This window comes from Labrus mixtus, chromosome 1, assembly GCF_963584025.1.
Source record: "Labrus mixtus chromosome 1, fLabMix1.1, whole genome shotgun sequence".
Classification (NCBI taxonomy): Eukaryota; Metazoa; Chordata; class Actinopteri; order Labriformes; family Labridae; genus Labrus; species Labrus mixtus.
Genome location: NC_083612.1, coordinates 5190647 through 5211448, shown reverse-complemented (window position 1 = coordinate 5211448; position 20802 = coordinate 5190647). Strand labels below are relative to the sequence as shown.

The window sequence follows — 20802 nt, the reverse complement described above, 5'->3', positions numbered from 1 at the left end:
GACTTGACCCTTCCTCATGCAGGATACAGATGTAACCCCAACTGGCAATTCATTATTTGAATCAAAATCCAAACAGTTTATCCTTGGATACTGTCAACTTGATAGACACTGACTGCATCCCTTAAATGAGTCTGTATCATGGTTGGATGGACAGAAAACAAATTCAATCTCATGCTGGAGCCTCCGGTTCACTTTCTTGTTGTTGTTGTTTCTTACATGCTGCACAGTAAGGAACAAAATATATCTTTCTGTTCATTTTGAAAGATTTTGCTACATGTGAGCGACAAATATTTTGAATAATAATCATAGTCACATTTGAATATTTTTAACATATACTTAATATAAAAATGAGGTGACACTGGTTTTGCTCTCTAGCAAAGAAACATAAAGCATCTCTGCAGACCTACAGTACATTGAAATCCTGTATGGTCTCAGATTTGACCTCATTGTGGACTTGACTACATTTTTATTTACTTAAGTTACATCAATCAGTTGTGAAGCTCTCGCTAAAACTCCATTCATTTTCACTTTAGCTGGTCAATAATTTCTCTCTATCCATCCTTGTTTAGCAACAAAATAAAGACATCTAAAATACAATAAAATCATAAACCGAATGCCCGTGAATATGTGAAACAAAGCTGATAAATTAAAGATTTATTTTAACCAAATAACAAGTCGAAACCCTAAGATAATCTATAAGAAGTATTAAAGAAACTATTTATTTTTGTTGAGGCTTTGAGGCATTGGCGTTGGCATTTTCAACGAAAAAAAACAACGATATTAATCTATTTATTGATTTGTAACTTACTGTTTAAAGACAAATTAATGAATACACTAATTGGACTTCTGATCTTAAATTCCAGCATGACTGCCTCAACAAGACTTTAACTTGTCAAAATTAAGGAATAGGCAAATAAAAATGACCCCTCCTTTAGTTTAGAAACAAATAGCCTTATTAAACATTTAGCCCATGTCGAAGCTTAAAGTAAAAAACAAAGATAGGCTATGTTGCGGCTTTTTTTCTCCTAAAGAGCTTTGTGAATGTAATACCACTAAACTTTAAATAAAATGGCAGAACGAGCGCAGTGAACAATAATGAAGGTATAAAATAAGAGAATGACACAGGACATCACAGTGAAACATTCAGTGGATCATCAGTCACTCTGTGCACAGACGGGCTTCAGGATGTTACCTGACTACAGCTGACACTGAGCTGTCACGGAGCTCCAGCGCAGCGGGGGGGAAAGCTGCGGCCGGGCGGGGTCCCGGGGTGCTCGGACCGGGGGTCGCGCTGCCTCCCTGCCTCCCTCCGTCCTCCTCTCCTGACCTTCCCGCTGCAGAGGCTCCGCCAGCTGTGCTTCTCCTCTCTGCAGCTGCAGAAGTCGCCTCAGTAAATCCAACGGGACCGGAGGAGAAACGCTGCCGGGAGGATGGTTTGTTTCGTGCACAGCAGCAGCAGCAGCAGCAGCGCGGACGCAGCTCGCTGTCACTCCCTCCCCCTTTCTTATTCTGGAACGTATGTGCCAGTGACGCTGGGCCGAGCCGTGCCGTGCTGGACAGAAGAAAGGAGTCCGACAGGACAGCACATACACAAAGACAAAACACGCCCAGCCGGCCGACCACGCTCTGACAAGACCCGCCTCTTACCGTAATACACCCAAGAGACAACTAGTCCGGGAACAGAACTTCAACAGTCCCAATTTTGACAACAGTACAAGTCTATACTGTGAATTCACCTGATAGATTACAAACAGTAAAGAACAACAGAAGTCTATCATGGTTTTAAACAAAAATCAAACCTAACCTGTGTTCTGCCATCACTGAAGAAACATCTGATGGAGCATGAGGATGTGTGGGATGAGGGGTTTCCAAATGCCTGTTTATTTTCCTAAATATTTGTTTTAATACTTTCGATTTGTGCATCGTAACTGGTTTTTGAAAAGTGCTGTGTCAGTGAAGTTAATGTGATAGGCTGAAACTGAAACAACTGCTTCCAGGTTAAAGATTGTACTTTTGATGGTCTGTTCAGTTTCAGGGTCAAGGCAAATGAAGCTGGCAGTCTGATGGAGGTCACCTCAGCTATGACCGAACTTAACCTATGGGTTGTGCGGTGATGTTGGAGCCTTTTAGGGGATTTTCCATGCAAATACCCCAAAATGAATATGGCATTTAATTGTATTTATTATATTTTGTTTAGGATGTGTCCTTCTTCTTCACACTTGTACAGCACCCTTTTTTTATGGTGACCAACAAGTGGAAAGGCTCGGTCATGTGCAAAATGCTAAAAACAAATGTAATGACTGAACAGAATAATCTCTATTTTTCTGCCTCGAGAAGTGCAATGAAAGTTTCCTTTCAGATTATATCCCACTCAATATAAATGAGTACGTCTGGATATTGTGGATAGTGTTGTATTTATTCTAAAAATAAAATCTATATGCTATAGAAGTGGTGGTTTGTAAAGAATGCATGACATTTCCACCATTGTTAACAGGTTGACAGGTTATTGTGAAGCTCCATTAGCCTACATGAGAAGGTCAGAGAAGCTCCGACATCCAATGTGTGTGGCGACAATGCAGCTTGACTAATAGAAGCTCTGAATGGGGTCAACTGTGAGACTCGTGGGAGCTGTACCAGTTACCATCACAATGATAGATGAACGCAGCGCTCTCCTGCTCGCTCTCTCCGCTGAGAAATGCTGATTGGGGAGCTTTGGGGGCATCGCTTCAGTGCGTTACCTTGGACGTGTTGGATATGAGCGCCAACACCATCAGTCACCATGACAGCCAATCAATTAGCCAGCCTATCAGGTGAGAGTATGAGTGAAAAATGCTGGTTGGTGACATGATGCTCGGTGGTGCTGAAAGTGAGAACACCTGCTGTGCGCTGAAAGCTCAGGTCTGTAAAATGTCAAGGTTTCATCGTTTACAGCGGGCCAATTTAAAGTTTTGAAGTCAAATTAGCCCAGACGAAGCGTTAACTGATGTGTTGGTTTTGAAGGCAGACCCACAGGTGGTGCGTCTCCTGAAAGTGGATTTCTCACACTGTTTACTGTTGACAGTTGTGCACCTTTTTTTTTTTTTATCCTGCTCAAACAAGACAGCAAGCTCCCAAAGGTTTCAAACAGCTTGCATGAATGATGCAACTAGAAAACCATGGGACTGGCCTAGATGGAGGAGTGTTAGAAAATAAGATTTGATGTGATACCAGTCAATAATTCTGTTTTAAGCAATCATGTTAGACTGATGAATCTGAAAATTAATACTTTATAAGGCAGTACAACATCAACCTATTTGTTAAGTGTCACGAGATAATAGTCTAATTATTGATTAGATAATAGCTGACGAAGCAGTGGGAGCAACTCAGGGTCAAGTGTCTTGACCAAGAACAGATTGGTGCAGGAGCTGGGGATCGAATCCTCGACCTTTCGGGTGAGAAATGAAGACTCTACCCTCTGAGCCACAGCCGCCCCCATTACACGTCTGTAGTCTGCTGAAAATAGAGGGCTGCTCTATTATAAGAGTTACGGTTGGGTTAATAACAAACCATCATCTCTACAGTACATACAGGTTGTGTGTGTGTGTGTGTGTGTGTGTGTGTGTGTGTGTGTGTGTGTGTGTGTGTGTGTGTATGTGTGTGTGTGTGTGTCAACCTCACACACTCACACACACACACACACACACACACACACACACACACACTCACACACACACACACACACACACACACACACACACACACACACATACAGAGTTGGCAATCAGGACTCCTTGGCACCATAGACGTAAGAATTGAAGCGCGACAGAGCAGCCGAGTCTTACAAGTACACAGAGGAAAGATTCAAAACAAACACCCAACACCTAGAGACACATTAAAAAACACACACACATACACAGAGACACACACACACACACACACACACACACACACACACACACACACACACACACACACACACACACACACACACACACACACACACACACACACACACACAAAAGACACTGTTTCAAACATAAACCTAATACACAGGAACAAACGCAGGTATGAAGTTACGGCTTCACCTGAAGTCGGCTTGACCATCCTTCAAAGCTCAAGACATAAAGTGAGAAGCAGAGCAGCAGGGGTGGGACGTTATGAGGCAACGTGTGTGTGTGTGTGTGTGTGTGTGTGTGTGTGTGTGTGAGCATGTGTGTGTCTAGAAAACGGAGGGGGTTGGTGCCTTTGAGTTGATAACTGTGTGATAACACTGACAAAGTGAGGCGCAAGAGACAAAACACAGATATGAAGACTCGCACTGACAGGCCTCTACAACACAGAGTGACATACAGTATGCACACACACATTAACTCACACACACACACACACACACACACACACACACACAAAGACTTAGAAGACTGCAGGGGTGAATGTCTTATTTACTACATGACATGACATGACAAACATATGTTCCTTCTGTGCCGTCTCTGCAGTGCTATTAAAGTTGTCGATGGTGTGTGTGTGTGTGTGTGTGTGTGTGTGTGTGTGTGTGTGTGTGTGTGTGTGAGAGCGTACAGTGTGTCTGTGTGAGCGTGAGTGTGTGTTGCGTGTGTAGAACGTTCATAAATGGGTGTAATGGGCTCCATATGGTGAAGTCGGAGAGCTGGAGCAGAGTGTGTCTGGGAGAAATATCACCCCTGTCTCCACTTTTCACACACCGCTGAGCTAATGCACACAAACACACACACACACACACACAAATATTACAACTTCCTGTAGGGATAAAGATGCTGTGACTCCAGACGGCGTTTGCGTGTTTGTGCAGCAAGTTGTCAAATGGAAATGATTAGAAGGAAACAGAAAATTATCATTCATGTGACGAGAAAGCGAGCAGAGAAACCGGACGGAGGGAGGGGGCTCAAAATATTGAATATATTCAGCGCTCATCAGCACAGAGTCAAGAAACATGGAGAACACTTTGTGTACACACGCCTTAATGAAGCACTGACTGAGGCAGGGTGCTGGGTACTGAAAAGCAAAGAGCATCATGGGAAGTCTGATAGATACACAGTGATATAAATAACATAAAAAGCAGAAGTAATAACGGTGGCTGATCGTGTTTTTAGGACGCCATCGCCAAACAAGAAGGTCAACATTAGAAGACTGACGTGTGTTGAGGTCACTAAGAACCTGTTTCTTTCATTGGAACATTTCAGCTTGAAGAATCAGTTCAGGAATAAAAAAGATGTTGATTTACTCTGAATAAACTCTCAGGATTATGATTTTTAATTTAAGTATTTGCATTGTTGTAGATTTCACAGCAAAAAAAGGCATTAAGCTCAATTTTGACCAGGTGCAAATGTAAATACATTATAATATACTGCTTCAGTGTAACAGGACACTTTAAGTAGATTCTCAAATAATACTTCTGTGCTGATTCAATATGTCGTGCTTTTTATTGTCATACATAATTTTTTTACATTTTGTGTTTTTTAATTTTTTTTTTATATTTTACATTTTTAAATTCTATTTTATATATTGTTATAGCTTCTTATACTGTATTATTTAAGTTGTTGCTAGTTCTGCTTGATTTCCTTGTTAATTGTTTAGCACCAATACACCAAGTCAAATTCTTTGTATGTGTAAATGTACTTGGCAATAAACCCAGATTCTGATTCTGATTCTGATTCTGATTCTGATTCATGCAGTAGTATTATACTTTTACTTCATAGTAACGTAACAGTTTAGCATCTCTTTGCCTTCCTGTTCCAATGATTCCATTCACAGATTTCGTTTGTTGTTTTTAAGTCTTAAATTGGCACTTTCTTTATTATCAGCTAACTTTATGATAACTGGTGTTTATGGTCAAAGATCATCAGGGTTAAACAAAAAGTAGAAGTTAAAGGCAGGGCTGGTGAGTTTAGAAAAGTAGCCTGATTTTGAAAGTAGTATTCCCTCAGTGCTCCGTCTAAAGCCACGCCCCTCACTTACATGCGCCAGTGCCGTTGCTCCAGAAGCGGACCTCAGCGTCGTTGTCTCATGTCTCATTCAGCAGGAAGTAAACACCAAACTTTTTCATAATACGTGTAAAAAAAACTGATTTACTACTCACAACGGCCAACGACAAACTCACAGTATAAACTCAGTCATCGGTGTCGTGCTTTGAGTGTTGAGCTAGTGCACGCAAGGTGTAGGAAATGAGCAGGGAGGCAGGGAGGCTGTGATTGGTTCATCACATTGGTACCTCCTGGCAGACATTGGTCGAAGTTTTTACAGGCTTACAAACTGCTACAGATGATGGATTTTCTTTGTTCCTTTTTCAGAGAACATGAGTTATTCATTTCTGTCAGGACCTAAAGACAATTTCTACCAATATCTTAAAAAGTGTATCAGGAGAAAAATGACCAACCCTGCCTTTAAATAGGTGTTTGACACCCATCTTGACCTCCACATTCACATGTTCCACCTTGCTACACTTTGGACAAACTATTTGCATAGTAGGCTTTGAGGTGCAGAATTCTCCTATAAAGACATATTTCTAAAGGGATTCCCGACGGCTATAATCTGTTACTGAATGGTGTTACAATGAACTTAAATTAATACAAAGTACAGATGGATAAATGGGAGACCAAAGTGCGTGAATAAAAGAGATGACTTTAGTTGAGTCAGCACCATAGACGTAGTCTCAGTGACGTCACCCATTAGTTTCTGAAGTCAAGTATTGAAGACTAACAATGGTGTTCACCATATTGGAAAAATGACGTTATCTTTCTGTCAAAGAAAGAAGTTAGCAATTCAGACCAGGCTTTAAATATCTTCTGCTGTGAAAACAGGTGTTTTTGAAGGCGTGTGTATGTGACTTCAAGGGCTTTGCAGTCAGCCTCAAGTGGACACTCAGGGAACTGCAACTTCTGCTTGTCTCCATTTAAAAAAAACTGAGGTTGCCCTTTGTTAAAAATGTTAACATTAGCCAAAAAACATGCTGATATGCCTATTTTAAAAATAAAATCGTAACCAAACTGTAGGAGAATTCAGACGATAAGAAGCTGTTATATTTGCTTTAAATCTTGTATACTGTGTAGCTCTCACTTAAGATTTTTCTCCAGTTCTTCAGCGTGCACAGTCTTCACCTCCGACCATCTGTTACCACCATACAGGGGAGCATTCAGGTGCAAACACGTCAGCTCACACTTCACAGAGCCAGCAAACAAGATTGGAGGAAGGAAAATAAAATTAAGTACACACATTCCATTAGTTTCCTTTGCTAGCTCCACATCGCCTCATTTAAGGTAATATTGCCTAGCATGGGCTTTTGTAAATGGGAAGCAGAGAGATATAGATTCCAGGAGCACTGTTGGATATCAATCCCATTTAAATCTGCAGCCATGCCAATTCAATTCACTGAGAGATGAATTGTGTATGCAGTATGTATTTATACAGTCAATTCTTCTTACAACACATCCACTGGTCTGCCAACTCCTCCCGCCCCGCCTCCTCCTTTATGCTCCCTCTCACTCAGGACATCCACAGTAAAAGGCCGGAAGCTCAGGCGGCCCTCGGTGACGCGCTGCGAGTGTGCCGTTTTTGTTCTCTGTTGACTGGAATAAATGCAGGTTAAAAGGTTAAAAGGTTAAAACATGGCCTTCAGACCTTTATCAGCGCTCATAATGGGGATTCAGCCTTGCAAGCAAATGTTCAATCTTCACAGCTCCTTCTTCAGCGTGCCGGGCTCAGCTGTGGGCATTTTGTTTTTCAGGCAACCAGGTGAGGTTTCTTTTCCGCCAAAAATGGATGCAAGCTGAATGGTAGTCAGATAACTCCAATGTTTGAATGGGCATGACACTCTTTTGAACTGAATCATCAGTACAGAATATTAACCAATTAGTTTGAAAATATCTGGTCCTCGTAGATCACTGAATATATATGCTTACAAAAATACAAGGTAATTAGTGGAGTGGGTAATCTGTCACTTGCCGATACGTTGCCATGCCAACTGATGTCAGAAAGATTTGTAGTGAATAGTGAATTGTCCTGGTTTTGTTATATTGTCTACATACTGTATGTCCTGTTTTGCTCTATTTCTATGTTTTCAATGTTTGTATGTAATTTTCAATTGGGTACATTTTATTTGTGATAGTAAATATTCTTATTTTTTTATTTTTACTGTATTTTATTTTAACTTTGTTTAATCTCTTAAGGTGAGGTTTTGAAATAAGTCCTCACCTGCACATGTGTTTTACTTTTTATTTGTTTTATTTTCCTGTTTGACCTCTTTCAAAAAATGTGCAACTAAACTAAACTAAACTAAACTAAACTAAAACTAAACTAAACTAAACTAAACTAAACTAAAACTAAACTAAACTAAAACTAAACTAAACTAAACTAAACTAAACTAAACTAAAACTAAACTAAACTAAAACTAAACTAAACTAAACTAAACTAAACTAAAACTAAACTAAACTAAACTAAACTAAACTAAAACTAAACTAAACTAAACTAAACTAAACTAAACTAAACTAAAACTAAACTAAACTAAACTAAAACTAAACTAAACTAAGCTAAGCTAAGCTAAACTAAACTAAACTAAACTAAACTAAACTAAACTAAACTAAAACTAAACTAAACTAAGCTAAGCTAAGCTAAGCTAAGCTAAGCTAAGCTAAGCTAAACTAAACTAAGCTAAGCTAAGCTAAGCTAAGCTAAGCTAAGCTAAGCTAAACTAAACTAAACTAAACTAAACTAAACTAAACTAAGCATTCCAAACAGTGGCGTAGGATAGTCAGGACGGGCCCCAGTGCAAGCTATTTTGACGGGCCCCGGGCCCTTGTGCACGCGCGTAACGTTATAGCCTCTATTCTCCTCACGTTACCTGCTGCATGGCTGTTGAAGCACGGGCGAGCTGCTGCGTTGCTGCTAGGAAGCGTCAGGGTCAGCTGTGGGCTTGCGGCTCTTTGTAAACCCAAAAGTCTCCTCCTGTTCCTTTCTCTCCTGTCATTTTTGACTTCCGCTTTTATGTTTTCAAGGCATTTTAATTGCTCTGCCTGCTGTGGAGATGTGTGCTAATTTCTCACCAATCAAAGTAAACACAACACAAAAGAACACTTGTCTCTAGTTTGTTACACCCTGACTCAAGTAACATCACTGTATTGAGGCAACGCCTGCGAGCTAGTTCAGGCAGACAACTCGAGTTGCTCTGATTTCACACTTGACATGCATCATTATCCACAATCACCTGACAACACTGTCTTCCAATAAGCTACTTGCAAGACTTCCCGTCTCTCCGTCTGCTCCACCACCAGCTCTACCACCACCACCACAGCATCCACCTGTAGACTGAACGGGGAGAGCATGAGAACTCCACACAGAGAGTCCGTGTCTGACGGGAATCTGAGCTTGCAGTGAGGCGACGCTGCACCACCATACAGCCCAGCGTCTTCTTCATAGTATCAAATCCTTCTTTCCTTCCATTCTTCCTTCTTCACAATTCGAAACAAGAACATCTATATGAAAATGCAAACATTCCCATTTGTTCATTAATATCTATACATTTCTATCTAGTTTATTTTTTGCAATTCATTGTTTAAAAATGTAGTAAACATGAGTAAAAAACACAACATTAGGACTAAAGACTCATTTCTGTCATCACCTTTGGAACACAAGACTGAAAGTCCAGCACGAGGTTGTAAATGAGTTTAGTCACATATTTCTAAAATGATGCTGCACAAGCTGTTTGCACTAATTTGATGGATATTTTATGTCTTTTTTAAACTGTGTGACGGTGGACCTGTTAATTGTTTTTGATAAAGACATTGACTCATGAATATTAACTCACTGTTTTAGTAGTCCCACTTACTTTACTGACTTTGAAGGAATTTGAAGTGGAGGATGGCTGTACTTTCATTTTTATGTGATTTTCTTTCGCAACGGACGGTTTTGGCATCGTCCGCTGATAAAATGATGAAGAGATAATAATTCTGTCCCTGACACAGCAAGGAAGAAAACTGATTCAGCATCGTCTGATCTTCACTGTTTTCTCTACGAATAGATGTCACATTAACAATCTTAGATGTCCCTAAAAATTAAACATGAAAAAGGATATTTCACATAAATTATTTTCTGATTAAATTTTTGTGTGAGTGTAAATATTTTGATTATGTAAGTTTGTCTTGGATTGTGCTTAAATCCGGGGCCAGTCTTTACATTTTTACACCCTCTATTTTCTTTTTGGTTTTTTTTAAGATTTATTTTTGTGCTTTTTGTGCTTTTAATGGAGCGATAGGACAGTGGATAGAGCTGGAAATCAGGGAGAGAAAACGGGAATTACTTGCGGTTAAGGAGCCACAGGCTGGATTTGAACCTGGGCCGCCTGCTTGGAGGACTACAGTGTCCTTGCATGGGACGCGCGCAATAACCACCAGCGTCCCTGGATCCCTCTATTTCTTAACCACAAAATAATTAACCATTACGACTTTATAATTGTTGTTTTTTTAAAATGTTTTTACAATGTAGATACATCATGGATTTTGCATCAAGGGTTAGAAAGAAAATGGGTCATTTATTCATTGAAGTAAAAAGTAAAAACTGTTTCTGATCTCACACAATGATTTAAGGCAAAAGTTGACGGTACAAAATAATTATTTCTGAATGACATTTCATGAGTGATCAAAATGAAAGAATTTCTTCACTTTTTTAAGTTGAAGTTCGCACTGGCAAGTTTAAGAACAGCATGACCTGGGCTCTATCATAAATCCCTCCAAATGTTACAACAAGAACAGCATCTACCAACTCAGCAGGAGGCCACACACACATCAAGGTGAGATGTGGCTGGACCTGGAGTTACCAGATAAATTGCTTGACACTCCCCCCCCCCATCATTTATGTTTTCAATCTTAGATTAAACATTAGAGACACTTTTGTAGTACTGGAGTCCAGGACCGTGTGTTTGAACACAAACAGACACATCTTTCTTTGGACTTCATCTGGAGTCTCTTCTGCCATCCCCCTAGTATTTTTTCAACAGAAAGTCCAAGTAAGCTGAAATGATGATGCAGCAGGATATAATCAGGAGAATTCACCTCAAGCGAGTGTGAGGCAGTGGTGACATGTATTCCCTGTGATGGGTGCACAAACATTCAATGGTTCAATCTCTGCATGTAATTAAACTGCTGCATTATGTTTTCTATTAACCAGTAGGCCTATGTTCTTCTTAAGATTAATAATTAAGATATTACAATATTGAGCCATGCTAAAGGCATATTTGTCTTAGTCTATATGTTGGCCATTAATGGAAACTGCAGACTGTCACAGTGACATCAGGAGGTAATAACAGGATCTTTATATGTTTCATGTACGATGTGTGGCAGTAAGTAGAGTGACCGTTTCAAAGTTAATTGCATGATTAGTATGAGGCCTGTAACGGTATTTATATTCCTCCCAAACCATCAGTGTTCAGACCTCAGTGTTCAGACCTCAAGGTTCAGACCTCAGTGTTCAGACCTCAGTGTTCAGACCTCAGTGTTCAGACCTCACAGTTCAGACCTCAGTGTTCAGACCTCAGTGTTCAGACCTCACGGTTCAGACCTCAGTGTTCAGACCTCAGTGTTCAGACCTCACGGTTCAGACCTCACGGTTCAGACCTCACGTTCAGACCTCAGGGTTCAGACCTCAGTGTTCAGACCTCAGTGTTCAGACTTCAGTGTTCAGACCTCAGTGTTCAGACCTCACGGTTCAGACCTCAGTGTTCAGACCTCAGTGTTCAGGCCTCACGGTTCAGACCTCAGTGTTCAGACCTCAGTGTTCAGACCTCACGTTCAGACCTCAGGGTTCAGACCTCAGTGTTCAGACCTCAAGGTTCAGACCTCAGTGTTCAGACCTCAGTGTTCAGACCTCAGTGTTCAGACCTCACAGTTCAGACCTCACGGTTCAGTGCACACAGTCATACGACAGATACATCAGAGTGGAGAAAAAAGGCAAGATGTGAGGATGAAGCTAGAAGGCCCAACTGCTTCTTTAAATCAGTCGTGTAGTGCACAGTTCATTGGGAACTGGTCGAACATGCTAATATGCTAATACCTACCAGTGTCTTATGTGGATTTTGTACTTTTTGACCTCAGTGTTTCCCTATGGCTTTTTGAGACTTTCTGCTTTGTGGAACCTTTTGGTGACTTATGTTTTGGACGTCTTCATAAGTAAACATTTTTTCTTTTGCCTCTTGGTTTTAATGAATAGTCTTTGTTTATCTTCACTCGGGTTCAGCACCCCCCTGCAGCTCCTTCCAATGTAGGCTACAAGTAAGGTAAGAAAAATCCAACTAAAGATGTAACATTTCACAACTACAAAATATTAATTTCTTATTCTACTTTTTGTTTCTGTTATATTGATGCATATGAACAGAGCTGAGTTTGAATTCTACATTATTGCACAGAGAGAGTTGAGAGACAGCAAACCCTTCACAGAATAAACCAAACTGTTAATGCAGAGCGTACACAATAAAAAGCTGTTTGAAGATTTGAAACATTTTTCACTGACGGCAGGTGTTGATGTTCAGTCGTGTCTCCCTGCCAACCCTGATAAAACAGCTTCCACCTCAGCTCATCAGTGATATTAATGGAAGTCTGCACTGCAGGCCAAACCCAAGACTCATATGTTCTCCCCTCCGTGCTACGTCTGTATCCATCTCTGTGACAGGGGCTCTGTTTTGTGATCATAAGGGCGTCTGTGGTGTGTAATTTACTGAGTGTGTATGTGTGTCCATGCAGATGATGAATGACGAGAAAGAGGGAGAGCTACTTCTGCAGCATTATGTTTTAAAGAGGTTCTTGGCTGCACAGCACTTACTGGCACTGACTGCTTCTTACACACACACACACACACACACACACACACACACACACACACACACACACACACACACACACACACACACACACACATACACACACCCTCTTGCTTATGCTCATTGCTTTGCTATCTCTTTTATTCTGCAATGTATTGACTCAAGCACACTGTCAATATGTTAAGGGAAAGATAACAAAATAAAAACTAATAGTAAAAGTAAATTATAACAAGGCTTTATATCTTATCATCCAGAAGAGTTGAAGGTTACCCTCAGGCTATGGACACGATTTTTAATAAATGATTTTAAACTACACTTTTGATGCAGTCAGACCAGCTGCATTTATAAAGGCTTCTTTTCCTGAAAGGGTTAGGATACAGAAACTAATTGATTTACTGTTTTGAGTTTAAAGGTATAATATGTGTATGTTAATGTTTACTATTAAAATTGACAAAACCCATGTTATATATTTTCTTTTTTGTTGAGTACTTACATTACCTCAAATATTTCCATATAGTTATTAAAGACAGAGAAATCCATAATCTTGTAGTTGTAACGGGAGGTGTCTTGTCGCAGCAGCCACCATGATGAGCCGCCATGAAAGACACAAAATGTTTATCGTTGCCAAGGAAACACTGGATGTTACGTCAAAGATCTGCTGCGTTAGGAAGCGGGAGCTGCTACTGAAAGCTGAGCTGTGCCAAAAAAACGTCATGTCAATTATACTCGGAATCGTCGTCGGTAAACATATTCTCTTCCTTCAGGTCAGCTTCGCCCGTTCGTATCGACCACGGCCGGAGTTCGTTTACACCGGAGGGGAGTAGCAGAGAGAACTCCCATGATTCCTCGCTATCCTCAAAGTCATCTTTTGTTATTGTTGTTTTGATTGAGAGCGCCCTGGGGGCAGATTTGATATACTGTGCGTTTAAGTAACCAGAGAACAGCAGACATATTTTCCATTGCTAACTATTAGTTTCTGTCCTATTTCATCATATTCTTACACCTTGTACCTATATGAACCTGTACAGTCTGAGGTGCTAACCTGCATATAAACTGAAAACCTAGCATCCCAGGTACTTTCAATAATGATCAAAAGAGCTGGATTTTTTAAATGCAGTATGTTTAGATATTAGACTTTAAAGTGGTTGGTTGTACCTACACATTTTTTTTCACAAGACTCGAGGAGCGCTTTTGGCGTAGCTAGGCTGCGTATCATGGAAGCATCTCACCTTCACATTTCAGAGAGCAATGATTTGTTTTGTTTGGGTTTTTTTTGTTTCTTCCCTCCTCCACAATTCTTAGTCTTATCTTCCTCATCCTGAGGCGGCCCCGGGGCTAAGCAGCTAATGACTGTTCACACAGATTAAAACAGAGCCAACGCTCTACTATCAACACTTAGGCTGTGTTTGTAGCATACGCCAACAGACAGGCCTGAGGCAAGCATTCGATTAAATTCACATTACAGTATTTTTTATCAGTTCAAGATCCATAATACCAGATGAGACATCCAGTGGTTTGGTACCTGCTGAACATTGGCACTCTTGTTCACTACAGAAACTACAAAAAAAAAAAGATTGAAGCTCAGTGTGAAGGGCAGAGCTGGGTGGATTTAGGTTTTAAAGTTTCAACATGATAATTCAAATCACCCAAAAATTAAAAAAACAATTTTAAAAAGTGACCCTCAAAAACCAAACTGACTGCAGCTGATTAGACCTCCAACTTAACTACATACAGTATAAGACAAAAACCATAATTGTATCAGTTTAAATGTTTTAACAATTGATCAATTCAAAAGAAAAAAAAAATCTTCATAAATCCAAGATGTGGTCTTGGGGGACCTCCTCACTGTTCTGTTATCTGTTTTGTTTAGATCTTCAGTTGATGGGGCCAAATGGCAATATGAAGTATTTATGGTTAAAAAATAGAAAAGAGCCAAACATTCATGAATTAGAATATTTTTTTTATATTATTGTTTATTCTGGCTTATTTTTTTATTAGCTTTTTTAATTGATTTGGGGGGTTTTTGTGCCTAATTCCTCCCTCTTTGGAGCGGAACCGCTGCGTATCGGCAGTGTAATTAAAGTTGATTGCATGGATAGACGTGATAGTGATCTGATTTTTTTTATTTTATTTTGTCAAGTTTAGTTTTTGCAGAAAAGTTTTCTATTAATAAATGTATAAGTTGACTTTTGATCCGCAGCTGCCTTTTGTTTTTTGATAGCGTGTTAAACCCGCTCAGCAGGGGCTTACCTGAACGTTTTTGTTTGAAGCCATAACATCAGTGTTCTGCTACCTGTGGTATTCACTCCACAGAGAAGATCTTAAACATCTCCAGTGGATTCCAACTTTTCTCTTCTCATCTGTGATAACATTCTTTCAACTTCAACTTTATTGTCCACAAGGGTACATTTGTTTTGCATTGAACATTTTGTTTGAAGGTGGCCTGAACATAGTCCATGTCTTGCAGCTGAAAGAATACTAAAGTCTGACACTCCGAAAAACCATCAGAATTGAGCAAATTTTATTTGATATTGTCTGCAGGTAAACAATATAATTCAGTTTGTCGAGTGTGACTAACGTTTGCAGTGCTAGCACCACCAGCCGTCTGTTTACAGGACTCTGCACCAAAACCTGAAAACCTTCTTCCTTTCAGAGAAGATCCTGATGAAGAGATGTCAGGCAAACAGGGAGAGAGAGGAATCTGTTTGACATCTGATCCAAAAGCAACATATTTATATTCTATAATATAATTCTTACATTAACAGCAAATCTTTTAATGAAATGTATTTTGATAGCAAATTCATTAATTTATTGTTATTTGCTATTTAAATAGCCAAAGTCATACAAAGATAACGTGGTGGAAAACAGAAACTGACACAATGTTTGGAAACCAGGAAAGTAAAAAACTGTATACTCATCCTACCAAACAAATTCCATGTTCAACTCACTGAAAGCTCACTATTTTATCGACTTTCCAATGTTTTTTTTTTTAGCAGGAGGATAGCCGACAGTCTGCTGTCAGAGCTAGTCAGCTGCTAACTGCTCCCACTGGACCGTAGTAGAAACCACAAAGACACTAAAACACACACACACACACACACAGACGAAAAGGATAACTGCAGGCTGACATAACCATTGCTTGTTACTATTGAATGACAGAAGCAGAGCAGCACACACTAAAACAGACATCATGCAGTTGTAGATATGGAGCAGACAGCTGATTAGAGCACATAAAAGCAGCCAAAAAAGACATTGAGTGAGAGATCCCGAGCAGCATGGAGAGCAGCAGAACAGAGGAGCAGAGTATCCTCTGGGCTCTGGCTTTAACTCAGGAAAACTGCATGGAAATGAAGGATTTCTGGGTAAAGAGAAACACGGTCACAGCAGCAGTTTACAAACTGGTCGTTTTGTTTTATTACTACAAAAAAAATAAACACTTCAAGAATAATTGTTGTTCTAAATGGTGCTAGGTTTTAGTGTGATAGTGTTTGTCATGAAAAAAGGTCTAAATGCCTTAAGGGGACATGCATGTATGATGCACTCATGAATGCAATCATTACAAAGAGAAAATATGTGGAATAGAGTCTAAGCTCTCCCTTTCTAATACAATAAAGCTGAGAAATGTATTCTTCAAAAATCTTGTAAAAAATTGTTTGACATTTTGGTGGAAACTAGAGCAGACCAAACCTCAAAGTTGAGAGGAAAAACATGTCTCTATATGTTTTTTTTTGTTTTTTTAGCCCAAGCACTGCAGCATCCTCTTCTGTTCATTAAGACACTTCCAGATTGTTCTTTGTAATCCCATGCAATACTTTCCAGCACTCACTCTGTTGCCGACCCTGCCTGCCTGTTCTTACCAGAGATCACCGCAGCCTTCTGTCCCTGATTACGAGTTGTGCCTCTGTTGTCTGTCTGCCTCTTCCCTCAGAGTCAGTCTGTTTAACCCTGTGGCTCAGAGACTGTCCTCGTTGCTACACTGTTTACTGTGTGTGCAACCTTTGGACACTTCTACGCTGGCTCCCTGACCCTCCACCTGGTCCTACACAGCTTTCTGCCTTACCCTGTTGGACTCTCTGCTTGTACAGATTGATAGTTTGGTTCTGGAGCCGCTCACTCAACCAGAGGCGCTGTTTGTCAATAGGTAAGACAGGTGACTGCTTGGGGCACTAGGCCAGTAGGGGACCCCCAAGGGCTGGCAAACTTCAAAATGTGCAAATTTTGCAACGACAGTAGGATACACAACACTCCCGCTCTCTTGAAAACCAACATTTGTGAATGAAAGTCGCCGAAAGGAAAATGAAGAGGAATTATCCGTCTGGGGGTGAAATAAAGAAAGGTTGGGAAGGGCCCCCAATTAATTTTTGTCTGGGGCCCCAACAGACTAATCGCCTCTGCACTCAACCAAGTCTCCTTCTTGCCCCGCCACGAAGCTGTTCCCTCTCTATGATCTGTTGCATTACTGACCTAACCTGATTACTTCTGTACCTGCAAGTTAACATTAAGGTTATTACTGCTATCTGTTCTTCCGTGTGCTGCAATTGGGTCCAAATACCACCCGTTACACGATGCAAGATTACTTTTTTTTTTTTTTTTGGACCACTAGATTTCTGTCTGCGTGCACTTTTATGCAGCAGGGTCTTTGTTAGGTTAAATGGGGATGCACAAAACAAGCAGATTGCCAGGCTCAAGCCTCTCTGATGATATGGAGAACAGCGAAAGGAGGGAGAATTCATAAAGCTTTCAGGAGACTATTCATCCCAGAAAAACGTGCTGTGTTCATCACTACTTATTATTACACAGCTGTGTTAAATACTTTTTTTCTGATTGGACAATTATGAATAGTAATGACCCGCTATCCCTCGACAGATGACCTTGTTAAGAAGAACAAACCGTTACTAAAAAAGCAGACGGTTGAGTCTTATCACAGACTCTGGAGGACTGACTGAAATCATATTAATCTGCAGAATGAATTCTAATTAATTTAATGTCTTCTGTTTACTGCTGGAGAAACCACAGTGAAACACTTAGATCACTGATATCACACTGACAAGACGTCACACTGGCAAAAAAAATTTCGAGGGAGGCTAGAACCAAGTGTTTCATGCAGCTAAACATGCACAGGACACATGGAAAACACACTAAAGAGCATATAAAACCAGAAAAAGCTGAATATGACCACTTTAAAGATCGCTGAGTGGAAAATAAAACGTCAACAAACTTAGATATGACAAGGCAGAAAAACTCAATCAGGTGCTGCGGATTCAAGCACATCGGTTCACCTTGTCTCACTTTCACCAAAAGCGGAAATGTTAAGTTTAAAATGAGTAATGAAAGCAAAGTTATGAAGACTGCAGCGTTAATAGTTGGACACAACTCATTCCAACAGACTTTTTGTTTATTATAACGATATGGGACCTGGAAGAAATTGATCATTTTAAATCAATAAAATAATTTCCAAATCAGCAGTTAGTTAGATTTTTTTTAATTTCCTAAGCAAGTAGCTGTATAATGAAAAGTGACAGGTTGCTATTGCTGAGGAACCCCTTCATGGTGAGACCAGACCCCTCCACTTCCACGATATTAAACCGCTCACTATTCATTATCCCTTACTTACTTCTTATTGACTCAATTAATATCTCACACATGTTTTACATAAAGATGAGATGCCTAATTGGATTATAATGCCACTTGCCCAGTGTTTCATAATACTTTAAAATGTTCAATTACACAACAAGTTTAAGTGGAACTGTTTGCACTTGTTTGTCATTTATGTGCATTTTGAACAATATGGCAACAACAATGAATGAAAACTTGCTTATCAATTTGTCCACAGTGTTGCCAAAGAACAGTCAGGACTGAAAATAAAGCCACCAGCATGTATCATCTCCCCACCCCGTGTAAAGAGAGCAGAGCTAAAGCAACATCTCTGCGTCGCTGTCAGAATACTGAATGACTCCTTTCCATCATTTATAACAAGCTTCCTGACTGCCGGAGGACAGGGGGCTCTGTGCATTTGGATGAAAGAGGACTCTCATTGGCTGCAGAAGAATTTCAACAAGGAAATCGACTTGCTGAATATTTCATAAACTCAATTCGGTAGCGGTCACACCATTCTGCACTGGGGGAGAAATCTCTTAAGACGAGATCAGGGAGACGGAGAGGGCAGGCGGCTGGATGTCAGTCATTGGAAAAGGATTTGATTGTTATCAAATTCTTTGTCATCCCAACAGTTCATGTACAACTGTGGGATTGAGTCACACATTGACCCTCCTTTAAGGTTATCTGGCTCTTTAAAGTCCAAAGGCTGTTGACCAGATATATTTCTGAGTTGTGTCTGTCTGCTGCTTGGTGCTGGGCAGGGGATGAACAAGGCTTTAACAGGCATTTACTGTTCAGTTGTGTTTGTAGCTGGTAGTCTTGCAACCGTGACCCTGTAAGACACCAAATCTTGGTAAAAATGTTAGTCTGAAGCCCTATTCTTCACTTAGGAAATTACTCCCCAATGTCAGCGTGTGGTTTGCACATTTGCATGGGATAAGTAGAACTTGTCATTAACTTCTATTTACTGACATTTCTGATTGAAAACGTTGAGTCTCTGCATGATAACCACCTTGTTTTTTGGTGCAGCGTCCCACTTTTCAGCGTACAGCCTGCCAGACATCCATTAGACGAAGAAGACTTCCACATCCGGTACACTCACACTTCTATAAACAACCAAACAACGAGCACTGTAAACATGTGAAGGGAACATTAGGGTCGGGTTCCTCTGATGGAATTTTTTTTGTTTGCTCCTTCTTCAAATCAGTCTCTCCGTGCTGTGTAGTGAGATGAGCCAACTGAACCTTTCTTAAAAATGTCCAGCACGGCCTCTTGAGCGGGAAAAAAATGAAAAAAAGCTGCGGAAAGGTCGAGGGTTGAGAGACCTGCAGCAACATGTCCGATGTGTCCTTGGCCAAGACACTTAACCCCAAATTGCTCCCGCTGCTTCGTCGGTGGCGTATGAATGCGTATGAATGGGATTAGTTACTTCTGATGGTCACATAGCAACTCTGTGTGTGAATGTGTAGGTGTGACCTGCGGCGTAAAAGCACTTTGAGTATTTAGAAGACTAGAAAAGAAATATACAAGCTCAAGTCCATTTCTAGGAATTAAAGACGTGATTTTTCACACATTGTTTTTTCCTTTTACATATCTTGCTGTTACAGAAACATTCAGAGGCAGGGCGCTGGGGCTGAGTTCAGTAATTGCAGCACTTTAGAGCAGCGGTGAGATGAAATAATAAAAAAACATTGTGACTGATTCATGCAAAGTACGCACACAGACACACATAGACAGATGTTATCGCTCTGTGGGAGACTGAGTCAGTCTGGCCAAGAGAGAAAAGAAAGGAGGTAAACAAATAAACAACAAGCACGGGAATGGAGGATGAGATGATTGGACTGAAGGAAGCTGAAGAGAAAAGAAAAAAGTTGGTGCTGGTCAAGGGATGGAAGAGGAAGATCAGAAGAAGATCAATAAATCAAACATTATTTGTATAGCGCCAATTCATAACAAGTGTTATCTCGAGACTCTTAACAAAAGAGCATATGGGATGATATGCAGGAAGGATTTTCTCCTTTGTATTTCTCTCGTTCCTGTTGTCCACGCTTCCTTGCTGCTGAGGTGGAGGTCGGAGCAGGCCGTGCATCAATGAGGACGGCGGTGGTTGTGGGACAACACGGTAGTACGGATGGTGGTGGCTGGGCGTCAGGAACGTCGGGTGGTAGTAGTGCCAATCAAAGACTTCCTGGTCTTCTAACACACTGGCTATACCCGAATTGCCAAGTACCTACTCAATCTGTCAGTAGGCAGTACGTACTATCCGTGCTGCATACTGTTAGTACCTACTATTCAGTATGCACACACAGTAGGCAGATATTTGTTCCTACTTCGTCTGATTCATTCAGTATGGAAGTGACGTCATCTACGTTACCCAAACCGGCCGC

At 40.5% G+C, this 20802-nt stretch overlaps 2 protein-coding genes across 2 annotated transcripts in view; both read right to left on the bottom strand.

Annotated features, from left to right (window-relative positions):
• Window positions 1-1592, bottom strand: part of dok4 (docking protein 4) — a 75990-nt gene extending 74398 nt beyond the window's left edge. Inside the window, exon 1 of the mRNA XM_061035218.1 lies at window positions 1193-1592. The gene's annotated coding sequence lies outside the window, so the exon portion shown is untranslated. The remainder of the gene's footprint in view (window positions 1-1192) is intronic.
• LOC132973014 (hepatoma-derived growth factor-related protein 3-like) overlaps window positions 1-20802 on the bottom strand; it is a 210786-nt gene that overhangs the window by 69635 nt on the left and 120349 nt on the right. The window lies entirely within an intron of this gene.